A 13,308-nucleotide genomic window follows, 5' to 3' on the forward strand; every position below is an offset into this window, starting at 1 on the left:
AAACTCTCTCTCTCATTCACTCTTTAAACAAATCTATTCCTGATCTTAAGGGGAAAGCTGTTTTTCACCATTGAATATGATGTTGGCTGTGGATTTTTCAGATAATTCCCTATTATGTTGAGGTATGCTCCCTCTAGACCTACTTTGCAGAGGGTTTTTATTCATAAATGGATGTACTTTGTCAAATGTGTCTATTGAAATGATCATATGGTTTTTATCCTTTCTCTTATTGATGTGACCAACAATGTTGATTGTTTTGTGAACATTGAACCACCCTTGCATTCCAGCAATAAATCCCACTTGAGTATGGTGTATGACTTTTTTAATGTATTGTTGGATTTAGTTTGATAATATTTTGTTGATAATATTTTGTTGAAGATTTCTTGCATCTATATTCATGAGAGATATTGGCCGGTAGTTCTCTTTTTTGTGGTGTCTTTATATGGCTTTGGTATCAAGGTGATACTGGCCCCATAGAAAGAATTTGGAAATTTTCCTTCTTCTTGTATTTTTTGGAATAGTTTGAGAAGAATAGGGCACCTGGGTGCCTCAATCATTTAAGCATCTGCCTTCAGCTTAAGTCATGATCTCAGGGTCCTGGGATTGAGCCCTACATCAATCTCTCTGCTCAGTGGGGAGTCTTCTTCTCCCTCACACTCTCCCTCTGTGTGCACACACATGCTCTTTCTCTCTTTCTCAAATAAATAAATAAAATCTTTTTAAAAAAAAGATTAAGTATGAAATCTTCTTTAAGAGTTTGGTAGAATTTGCCTGTGAAGCCGTCTGTCCTGGACTTTTATTTTGGGGGAATATTTTGATTACTGATTTAATTTCATTACCGGTAATTGGTATTTTCAGATTTTCTCTTTCTTTCTGCTTTAGTTTCAGAATTTATCCATTTTTTCTAAGTTTTCCAATTTGTTGGCACATAGGTTTTCATAATATTCTGTTACAATAGTTTGTATTTCTGTGGTGTTGGTTGTTATTTCTCTTTTCATTAGTGATTTTGTTTATTTGATCCTCTCTGTTTTTTTGGCTTCTTTTGGGGTTTTTTGGATGAGTCTGGCTAGAGGTTTATCAATTTTATTGATCTTTTCAAAGAACCAGGTCCTGGTTTCATTAATCTGTTCTATTTTTCTTGGTGTCTATATCATTTATTTCACTCTGATCCTACCATTCCTTCCTTTTGCCAGGTTTGAGTTTTGTTTGCAGAACACATTTTTTATGAGCACTACTCTTGACACACTATTGTGGCAGACTCTGCTCGTGGTCTCCTTAATCTCCATTTCTTCTTCTAGCTTACTAATAGAACTTTCTTTTTTTACTTTGAGTGTTAGTAGCCCAGCTACTGAATTAAATGTCAAAATTTGTCCCGTATGACATAAGTTAAGTCTTATAAGGATTTGGAAAGTTTTGCTTTCCTGATAGAGGAATCATCTCTTCTTCCCTGTTTCTTCTTTCTTTTTCTTTCTTTCTATCTGCAATGTAAATGAAAGCTGAAGGGAGACCAGCCATTCTGCTACAATGAGGTGGCCCTAAGGATGAGAAGACCCACACACACATACACAAAGTGTGCTGAACCAGAAAAACAGAAGCAGCCTGGACCATTGTTGACTCTTTAGAGTTTCTGCACCAGTTCTTACTCCTACATTAGTTAGAATTAATTTCAATTGTAGGCAAAAAAAAATCTCAAAGTAATAGTGGCATAAAAAATATAAATTCATTTCTCTTTCGTGTAAATGAAGTTGAGGGATGGACAGTTCTGGGCTGATACATGAGATGATACAGGTGATTCCTTAGTCATTAAGCACTCAGACTCTGGTTTTTATGTTTATAGCTTTATGAATAATAAGGCTGCTAGGCCATATAATCCAGCCTTTATATCCACACTTACTTCGTGATCAAGAAAGAAGAACATAATATCTCCCTTTAAAAATACTTTCCAGAAGTCACATAAGACACTTCTATTGATATCCCTCAGCCAAAAATTAGTCATTGAGTCATACTTAACTGCAAGGTAGCTGTCTTTTCAGGTACAGATCATGAATGCTATGACAAAGGGAGAAGGTGATGGAAATTGGGGGCAGTAACTAGCTGTTTCTGTTTCAACTGCTCATCTTTGACTACTTGGTATGTCCCAAAAAATAATTCCCCATTTGATTAAACTTTTAAAATTAGGATTCCATTACATGAAGCCAAATGCATTCCTTAACTAATTCAGAGTTTGGATCCTAAATAAGAGTGCTAAGAGTAGCAAGATAAAATGTGAAATTGATAAAGGAAGAAAGTGGGGCACTGGACCACAAGGACTTATATAATGCATGCCAGAAAGTTGGTGATGATTATTCTGTAGAATTAAGTAAGTTGCAGTCTGTTGTATTTTAGGAGGTTGACCATATGCCTCCCCATGCTATAGTATTGAGAAAAATAGAGGGCAGTGCAGATTTTGGGGGTGGAGAGAGGTTCTTGTTGCCACTATCATCAGACCATTCAGTAAGCAAAGATGGAAGAATTATTTTAATTATCTATTGCTGCATAATGAACTATTACAACACTAAATTGTTCAAAATAGCAATTATTATCCATATAGTTCTTGTGCATTAAATGGGCTGAGCTGAGTGATTTTTCTTTAGGATCTTTCCTATAATTTCATGTTAGGTGGTGAATGGGGCTGGAGATATCTAAAGTGTTGACTGGTCTGGACATCCAAGAGGGCTTTTTCCTTTACATGCTTTAGCTAGGATGGCTGGGAGAGCTGGGAAATTGGGCATCTTTCTCTCTCCATGAAGTCCCTCCTCATGGCTAAATTGGGCTTCCTCACAACATGATCATCTCAAGGTGATCATGCTTCTTTGTTGTTGGCTATCCCCAAACTGACTCTGTGAGAAACTAGCTGGAAGCTACTAGGCTTCTTATAATCTAGCCTTGGAAAACATGCAGCATCACTTCTGCCACATTCTATGGTCAATCCAAAGAGTGGGAACTACAGAAGTTTATGAAAACTAGGAAGCATGATTCTTGAGGATTGGGTGCTATCTTTGGAAGAGAATACAAACTTGCTAAGAGAGTTGTTTTATGCCTGTGTCTTTAAAATCTCAATTGGATACTGAAAGATTATTTAAAAAATGTTTTGTAATCTAAATAAATTCCATGGCTGTGGCAGCCTTAGCAAGAGCAAAGACAGGCTCAGGTTTCTTTTCGTTAAGAGTCCTCTCTCAAACAAAGGTTTGCGTTTGAAGGAAAAGATGAGATCAATACTATTGTCACCCAGAGACTGTTTTTGAATTGCTACAAGATAGCTGCAATAAACTAAGGGCTAGCAGATTGTGCAGAGCGGGGGTAAGCTGATTAAAGAAGGACTCTTCAGGCTCAAAGAGACCTTCAGCTCTTTCACATACATAGAATTGATAAATTAAAGCCTACTAAGTTTTTGAGGAAACCATTTTGTGAAAGAAACTGAATTCTAACAGGCATCAACCTGTGATTTTTCAATCATCAATGTCACTTCTTGCAAAAGCTTGATAGCTCCCAGAATAGGCATTTTCCCCAGAGCTCTAGGCCACTGATTGCTGTAGTTTGCTATTGTACTCAAATAGAAGAGTTTTTTTAAAATTTTATTTTGTTTTGTTTTGTTTTAATCTTGATCATTCTATCCATTCTCTACACCCAATTCCAGTATGTATGGGGGAGGTGTCCCCACACTAACAAGCAATTCTCTGAACACCAGCTGGGTGTCCTACAATTCAGTTCAGTTCTGACACTATCTACTCAGAAATAGCATCAGATTCTACAGGTTAAGGGTTCAGTCCTACAAGACTGTCCACTCCCCCTTCTTGTGCCCTGCTCTTCAAATGCCAGGTTCAAATCCAGGTTATCACTTGTGCTTCTGACCTACTGGCTATAGATTAGACTGGAGGTTCCCACAATGTGCTCCTCAGACTTACAGATTCTAGTCACAGTGTCCGGGTTGTTAGCTGTACTTCTGACCAACTGGTGTAAATCAGAGGTTCACACATGCCTCTCTTTTGGTTTGATTAATTTGCTAGTGTGGTTCACAGAACTCAGAGAAACATTTTACTTACTAGATCACTAGGTTTATTACAAAACGATATAACTCTGGAACAACCGAATGGAAGAGATCCATGAGGCAAGTTGTGGGGAAAGGGCAAGAAACGTCCACACCCTCTCCAGGCACAACACTCTTCCTGAATCTCCATATGTTCACCAACCCGGGAGCTCTTTGAACCTCTTTTGATTCTGTTTGAATTTTTATGGAGACTTCATTACCTAAGTATGATTGGTTAAGTCATTGGCCATTCTCCTGCCTCTTTCCCCTCCCTGGAAGTTGTGGGATGGGACTGAGAGTTTCAACCTTCTAATCACAAGGTTGGCTCCACTGGCAACCAGCCCCCTGTTCATAAGTGATTTCCAGATGTCACCTTATTAACATTAAGAGACACCGCAAAACTCTAAACATTTAGGAAATCCAAGGGTTTGCAGAGCTTTGAGGCAGGAACTGTGGACAAAGTCCAAATACGTATGAGAAATAAATATTTAATCATCTGAACAATCAAATACATATTTCCTGTAAATCACAATATCACAGTCAGAAAGCTGGTCTTAATGTCATAGGTAGCTGGACCACAAGGAGCCATATCTGGAACCTGTTGGAAGATGACTTGACATTAACCAGAGGATCTTGAATTTGAGCAGGATGCATTAATTGGCTGAGACCTTCAGGTTGTTGCCCTCAGGAAGATGTTGAATGTGATCTTTGCACGGGGAAAAAAAGTGCTTGGGGTGTGGGATGGACACTGTGGTAACCATTGTTTATTGTCTACACCATATTCCTTCTCTTCTTTCTTCCTTACCGGCAGTCCTGCAATATTGTCACATGGAGCTATGAATAGTCTTACCACTGGTTGGGATCTAAGTTGGTATTAAAATCTTTGGTAACTAATATGACATCATTTCGTAGAGCTAAACATATGTATATTTTAAGACCCAACAACTTCATTCGTATGCTTTGGAGACACTCTTGCACATGTACACCTGGAAAGATGTGCAAGAAAGCTCACAGCATCATTTTGTGTAACGGCAAAAGAACTGAAAACAATCCAAACATCGTTAAATGAAGAATAATAAATACATATGGAATACGCATACAATAAAAAATTACCCATTGCTGAAAATCAATGAGCCACAGCTAAGAGAAACAATACAGATGAAGAGATGAAAATATGAAGAAAATTGAATAAAGAATAAAAAGCAAATTGTTGGACATCATTCTTTCAGATATTAGGCTAGAATACAAAAAACAAGCAAAATTATACCATATATTATTTAGGTATACATGCCTGTGTGATAACACTATTTTTAAAAGGACAATGGCATTATTAACATAGAATTCAGGTGGACCTTAACCCCTGTGGAGTAGTGGAAAGAGATTGGAGTGGGTACACAGGTGACCTGCCTGGGTGTAAGGTATAAAGGTAAGATTCAGGTTCTTAAGTTGAGTGGTTTGGGTTTATGCTTTAAACTCGCATATGTGTTACAACTCTTTAATGTTTACCAAATATTGCATAATAATGAAGACACGCTTTATGCACTGGTATGGAATGATATCTAAGAATATTAAGGAAGATAGCTACAATAACTTGGTTTGCATGGGATAGTCATGGTTTACACCTGTGGTCCTGGTATAACTGGCTCATTGCATTATTTTTTAACCCTCGAATTGGCCTGATTTAAGTGATAAACTATATGTTTGCTGTATTGTTAAGTAACAAAATGTAAGATGCAGAATAGTGTTATATCATGCTTAAGCTTGCTTAATATGACCTTAATATGACCTATTCAAAAACATCAATTTAAAGAACAAATGAAAGAATTGATTTACCTAACATTTTGAAAAAGAAGAGGACTTGTGGAAACAAAATATTTGGGAAATAGGATATCTTACAAATGGATAACAGTGGATACCTGTGGAGCAGAATCAGATGGTTGGAAGACAGGAATGGGAGACTTAACAGTTTCTGTAAACCCATTTGCCCTATTAGAATTCTGTGCCTTATGCATGTATTACCTATTTGAGAAAGCAATTTAAAGCAACAAAATTTATTTCCTATATAATGTGAGTCATGCCATGATAGCTACCACTATACTAGCTAGCTTCTTTTTTTACTGGGTTTTTACTTTGTGCGAGGCTCAGTTCTAAACACTGCACATACATTAGATTAATTAATTCTCACATCAAACCTAAGAGGTAAGTAGCACTACTATCAGCTGTAGGATTTGGAAAAGCTGTCTGATTTCCTCTGTAAACTATTTTTATTCTATCCTATTTATACTATTCTTATTTCTGCTCATTCTTTGATATCACATATGTTAAATGTTGAATGTTTGCTAAGTTAGTAGCTATAGTAGAAAGTATTCTGGATTCGAAGTCCTGAGCTCTTTTTTTTTTTTTTGTCCAGCAACTTACTATCCATGCAATCCATACTATCCATTTTTCCCCTCTGAGGGAGCCTTAGTTTTTCACTGTAGAATGGAAACAAGGGACTTCTCATTTTACAGGCTTTCTATGATGATCAAATGAAGGCATACAAGTGGAGGTCAGTTGGGAACCAGAATGCACCATACCAATATGAGTTACTATTATTATTAATGACCTAGTGTAACACTTCAGTTAGGAAAGCCATAATTCAATAGACATGTAACTGAAAACAATTGGAAGATCATTTCTATCCCTTTCAGCACTAGTGGCATTTCCTCCTTGCTTGTTGCTTTATATAGTCGATAGTTTTATGCATAGCAACAGCCTTGAAACGGATCAGCAAGTACATAATGAACATACTTTAAGCAGGAAATGTTAAATGATTTATATCTGTTGTTATGGGCTAAGCCTTGATTAATTCAGGAGGTGGTTTTCTCAGTTGAAAAGAAAGCAAATGACCTCATGTTGTTTACTGTACATGAATAAATTTGACATTTGGTGTAAAATGGTAAGCTAAGTTAAATTTGTGGCTTTTGTCTTAAGAAAACCCTGGAAATATTGTACAGTACTTATTTAGCTTCACTCTCTTTTCTTTTGCATAATTTGAGAGCAGCCTCCCCTCCTCCTTTCCCCCCCCCCTTCTTCCCCTTCTCCTCCTTAGTCTTTTCAGGAATGAAACAAGTATGTAAAATACTGCAAAATAACAACAAAAAAATCTTAAAAAGGTGGAAGAAGTTGATTTTATTTAAAAATAGCATCTATGAAAATATACGCAAAGTGCCCTAGAGGATTTATCAAACTAAAAATCCTTCAGAATCTCTATATATGTAATAAGAGAACCATTTGAGAAACAAGGGAAAGGCAAAAATATATAGCTTTGTTGTTTTTACAGCTTTATAAAGTTACCTGGCAGACTTGTCTATAGTTTGGTTTATTTTAGTTTTTCTTGGCTCTTACACTAGTTGAAACCCAGAAAAATCTTCTAGAGACCTTTATCTCATTGGTGATAAAAAAAAATCATAATGCCAATAGTCTCAGACAGCTCAGTTTATTTTTGCACAGAAATTTTATTTTTTTTCTCAATAATGTCCCATCCTCCCCCTCTCCTCCGTGGAGCCTTTCACCTTCCCACAGTGGCACTCTGCTGAGCAGCTTTCCAAGGGGAGAAGGAATGTTTGAAAATGTGGGGGAAGATGTGAACTGCAACCCACATAAAAATCTTTATTTAGATAGTTTTTATCCAGAGATTTAAAAAATGCCAACCAAGATACTCAATCCTATTTTCTTAACAGAAGCAAGAGAATAAAGCAAGAAGGTAGGCAATGCTTAGTACACCTGCTCCCTGGTTGGAATTCAGCATTTTCTCTTATTTAGCGGTTTATTATTTTCCTGCTACCTCTGTCCAGAGCTTACAGCATCAGTAGGTGAGAGCTTGCTGGGCAGCAAAGTCTGAGTGTGGGTTTCGGAGTCAAGCTGACCTCACTTCAGATTCTTTGAGTATTTTTAACCCAGAATTTAACTGCCTCAGCAGAAGGAACGAGAAATTTTACCCTACTCAAACAAACAATACCAGACCCAATTTCAATCATAGTAGCAACAATGAAAGCAAAATGGCCAAAACGTATGTTTACTCTAATGGAAAGAGATACATTTGAAGTCAGGAAATCTGCATGTAATTGTCTAGAACAAGCACTCACAAGCAATGTGATCTTAAGCTCTTCAGCCTTTCTTCATCTGTTCCAGTGGAATGTCCACTGGCCTAACTCCTTGTAGTTTGTGTGAGGATCAAACAATGGAATATCTCCGGGGCTCAGTAAATTTTTTCCAGTATGGGCTGGAGAGTAACTATTTTAGGTTCTGTGGGTCATTATGGTTTCTTCCACAACAACTCAACTCCAGTGTTGTAGGGCAAAAACAGCCGTAATGTATACACTAATGAGTGTGTCTGTGTAAAAACAACAACAAACCTTTAGGTATGAACAGTAAGATCTGTATTTTATATAGATGTCACATTCCAAAAAATTCTATTCTTCTTTTGATTTTTTTTTCTCCAAACATTTAAAAATGTTAAAATCACTCTTAGCTCCTGGACATACAGTGTTGGGCTGGATTTGGCCCACAGGCTGTAATTTGCTAACCCTGATATATATTAAAGCACTTTATAAGCTTACATATGTGTAAATAGTTATTAAGTTGTGTGTGTAAGATCACTGAGTAAGAATATCTGAGATACATTTTAATTCCAGATTGATTTCCCTCTGTCACCTCAAACTTGGTATGAATCCTTCTTGCTATTTTTGGCAATATTTCAGTTTTATCTCAAGGAAAATCATTTAATTGGGGAGGTTCTTTTGACTGAAAAAAGTTCCAGGATGCATTTCCCATCCAGAGAGAAATGGTTGTAGAGTCACTTAGCATTTGAAATTAGAGGAACTCCTGAATCATCTCTGAGTGAAGCATCCTAGATTTCCCTAGATGATATAGACACTCATTTTACACTTTGTGCATGCCCCAATATAGAACCAGACACACACAATGTGTTATAATTATCTGCTTAGGTGTTGGTTTCCCAATGAATTAGGAGCTTTGTCAGGGTAGGGACTGGGCCCTAGTGCCTCCTAAAATGTGTGGCAATGTTATTCATTTATTTAAGCCCCTGTGAAGCTAATAAAGAATCTGAAGAGCTTGCAAAAATACTTACGGAAAAAAAAAAACAAACAGGTAAAATCGATGGGGGCATCAGGATAAAGGAGAAATATGGGAGTTAGATTTATGAAAGCAAGGTAAGAGCATCACAGGGAAGTACATTCCACTTGGTCCCGTGCAGTTGCTACATGTGGCCAGCCAACTTGCCCCTGGGATTTCCAGCAGCAGAAGCAAACTTCTCATTGACCTCATCTGTGGAGACTTAAGAGTTCCATTACTGGTGTCCAGATGTTTCTAAGGGAGAAGGTGGTCACAGCATTTGGAAGCTGGTGCCAGATTCATAACTGTGTATCTATATTCTCTGGCCAGCAAGGTTATGTTATGGGTTCAGAAGTGAGAATTGAGCAAAATTTGAAGAGCAGGCAAAGTTTATCTTTAGAGCCTCCCTGCTTCTCCTTCCATTACCCCTCTTTTGTGCAGGTTACCACTCTCTGCCACACCCCACAGACCTTGGATCTTTGCTGTTAGCTCATTACTGTTGGTATCTGCTGACTCATGATCCTTTTCAGCAACACACTCAAAAGTTGTAAAATGCTCTGAGGAAAATGAAAAGGCTCCATGACAAACTAAGTTTGAAAACTTAAATACGCTTCAGTGCTATTTAATTGAGAGCAGTGATTCTTCCCTTCATGCAGTTTATAGCTGAGCAAGGAATGAACCACGTTGAACAAAGATGTCTTACAGTATTATTTCTTATAGTATGTGAACTTCAACAGGATTATTTTTGAGGGTCAAACTTCTTTCAAAACCCAAAGGAGTGATTATTTAGTGTTGAAACATTTTAGGACCCATGACAAGCAACAAGGAAAAGAAGATATTTTTAAGGAGGGGCGAGGTTCACTGTCTCTTAGACCATACCATGCAATATGCAGCCTATTTCATTTACTCATAAATGCAAATTGCAGCATGATAAAAATGGTATTGAACTTGGAATCAGAAGATGTAAATTTGAATCCCAGCTCTGTCACACATTCCTTTTTGTCCTGGAGTAAAACTGTCATGAACTACTAGAAACCTGAAAGAACTCAGCACGGTCATTGGTTACAAAACTTACATGTAAAACTTACATGTAGCTCTGCTATATATTGACAATAACTGCTTAGAAAATTTAATAGAAAAAGTTCTCCTTTATAACAGCAACAAAAAAACATAAAATAGGGGGCACCTGGGTGGCTCAGTCAGTTAAGCATCTGCCTGTGGCTCAGGTCATGATCCCAGGATGCAGGGATCGAGCTCCGCCCTCAGGCTCCCTGCTCAGCCGGAAGTCTGCTTCTTCCTCTCCCTCTGCCCCTGCTCCTGTGCTCTCTTTCTCATTCACTGTTCGCTCTCTCTCAAATAAATAACTAAAATCCTTAAAAAAAAAAAAAACATAAAAGTTATGGCTAAATGTAACAAGAAATGTTCAGAACCAGAATTCTGCTGTAGGAGAATAGATTTTAACTGAAAACTTCTAGTTCCAGAAATAGCTTGAACAAATTTGCTTTGACTTCCAGTTTTTGTGATGTTAAATTAGAGTTCATTTATATCTTTGTTCTGCTTCATATGTGAGCACCCCCACCCCGGGTGATTTTAAGAATATCTCCTTATCTTTGCTTTTCAAGAATTTGACTATGATATGCCAAAGAGTTTGCATTTTTCACCAGGTTTAGGAAATTTTTCTCCATCCTTGTTTGAAATATTTTTCTTCCATTTCACTGTTTCCTCTCTTTATGGATATGTATGGTAGACCACTACGAGGCTCTTGTTCCACAAATCCCTAAGTTTTTCATAATTTTTTTCCAATCTTTTCTTGTTTTTCTCCTATATTCTGTTTGGATAATTGTCGTTGATCTTTCCTGACCTTTCATCATGAACCTTTCTTCTTTATAGTCGCATCGACTATTAAGTCCATCCAGTGATTTCTTTTTCATTTAAATGATATACTTTGTTTGCAATTTCCATTTGGTTCTTTTTTATACTTCAATTTTTCTGCTGAGGTTTCCTATCTGTTTTCTCGCTACAACTTTTTTTTTAGTTTAAATCTGCATTTAAATAAATAGATTTATATTCTGTTTTTAAGTTGTTGGCTGCTAATTCCGGAATCTGGGCTAATTCCGTAGCTGTTTCTACTGATTGTTCTCTAAATTATAGATCATGTTTTTCTGCTTCTTCACATGTCCAATAATTTTGGAGTGTATGCCAGTCATAGTCAATGATATCTGGAAGGGGGTATAGATTGTGTTGTCTTACTTCAGAGGAGATGAAATTTTGTTCTGCTATGTACTAAATTAACTGGATCCTTTTGTTCCTGTTAGGATTGTTTTATGCTTTGTTAGGTTAGAAATATTTCAGTTTTGTCCAGTCTTACAACATCGTTCTTACTCTAGGACCTGGCCCTCACTCCTAAATTCTGGTCTTTCAACAGTGTCAACTGAATGCCTAAAGTCCTCCATGCAATCTCTCTACTTTGGGGTTAAACCCCACTTTCTCCTAGCAGTCTGAAATCTATTTATATCCTCGGTTAGATACATCTATCTCTCAGATCCACAACTGTCCTGTTACTCTTCATAGAGTCTTTTTTTTAATAATAATTTTTTATTATGTTATGCTAATCACCATACAGTACATCCTTAGTTTTTGATGTAGTATTTCATAATTCATTATTTGCGTATAACACCCAGTGCTCCATGCAATATGTGCCCTCCTTAATACCCATTACCAGCCTATCCCAATCCCCTACCCCCCTCCTCTCTAAAGCCCTCAGTTTGTTTCCCAGAGTCCACAGTCTCTCGTGGTTCATTTCCCCTTCTGTTTACCATCCGCCTTCATTCTTTCCTTCCTTCTCCTACCGATCTCCCTGCTATTTCTTATGTTCCATAAATGAGTGAAACCATATGATAATTGTCTTTCTCTGCTTGACTTATTTCACTTAGCATAATCTCCTCCAGTCCCGTCCATGTTGCTGCAAATGTTGGGTAATCGTTCTTTCTGATGGCTGAGTAAGATTCCATTGTATATATGGACCACATCTTCTTAATCCAGTCATCTGTTGAAGGGCATCTCGGTTCCTTCCACAATTGAGCTATTGTGGACAATGCTGCTATGAACATTGGGGTGCATATGGCCCTTCTCTTCACTACGTCTGTATCTTTGGTCTTATTCTGCACGTACTTATATCTCAGTTTTCAGCCAAGATATTGAGGGGATCCCTGTGTAGAATTCAGGGGACCCTTTCTACATCCTTCTCTCCTCTCTGCTAACCTCAAATTTAAACCACCTCACCATCCCTGAACTCCAATTTCTGCCATTTCAGATCAATAAGACTGACACTTTGCTTACATTCCATCTTCTTATATTGAAGTCAGGAAAGTGTCCCCAGGCCAACTGCCAGACAAATGTGACTCTAATCTTGTGTGTTTGCCTTCTACCAGGAATCACATTTTTGCTGTATCTATTATTCAGGGTCTGAAAAATAGTTGCCTCATATTTGTTTCTGTTTATAATTATAAAGAGAGATGATAAGTCCTCTGCCAGGTGCTCCGTCAGAAATCAGCACTTTGAAATATTTTCAAGTCTACTTTACATTAATGTGTACCAGCTTTGGTCATGAAACAGTCAAATTGCCTGCAGTTATTTTAAAGGTACTGTGAGACTTTGTAAGATGAGAAATAGGCATTATTACAAAACAATCGTTTAAATAGAGTGTAAGAAAATAGGGTTGGAAGTCCCACTTAAAACTGTAATGTCTTTTGAACTTTAAGTCTAAAGAGGACATTTTACGCTGTAATAAAGTGGTTATTTGGCAACATTGATTTTATTTCTCAAAGGCACAAGCTTAACTAAGATGTCTATATTAAGCCAAACAACCCAAAAACAAGTTAACTCTTATGCTCAGAAACTTCATGGATTTCTTTTTTACTGAAGTTTAAGAAAAGAAGTCACTGTGAATTCTGCTAATGATTGGCTTAATTAGCAAATAAATGTCAATTTTCCTTTAAAATAGGGGACTCACTTGAACAATAAGTACTATATTTTTATAAAAGTCATATTAGAAGAAAGATTAGATTGGATTTGAGTATTAATAGCAACATATATTTATTACCAAACTATTACAAAAGGTTTAGATG

This window comes from Ailuropoda melanoleuca, chromosome 9, assembly GCF_002007445.2.
Source record: "Ailuropoda melanoleuca isolate Jingjing chromosome 9, ASM200744v2, whole genome shotgun sequence".
NCBI classification, from domain to species: Eukaryota; Metazoa; Chordata; class Mammalia; order Carnivora; family Ursidae; genus Ailuropoda; species Ailuropoda melanoleuca.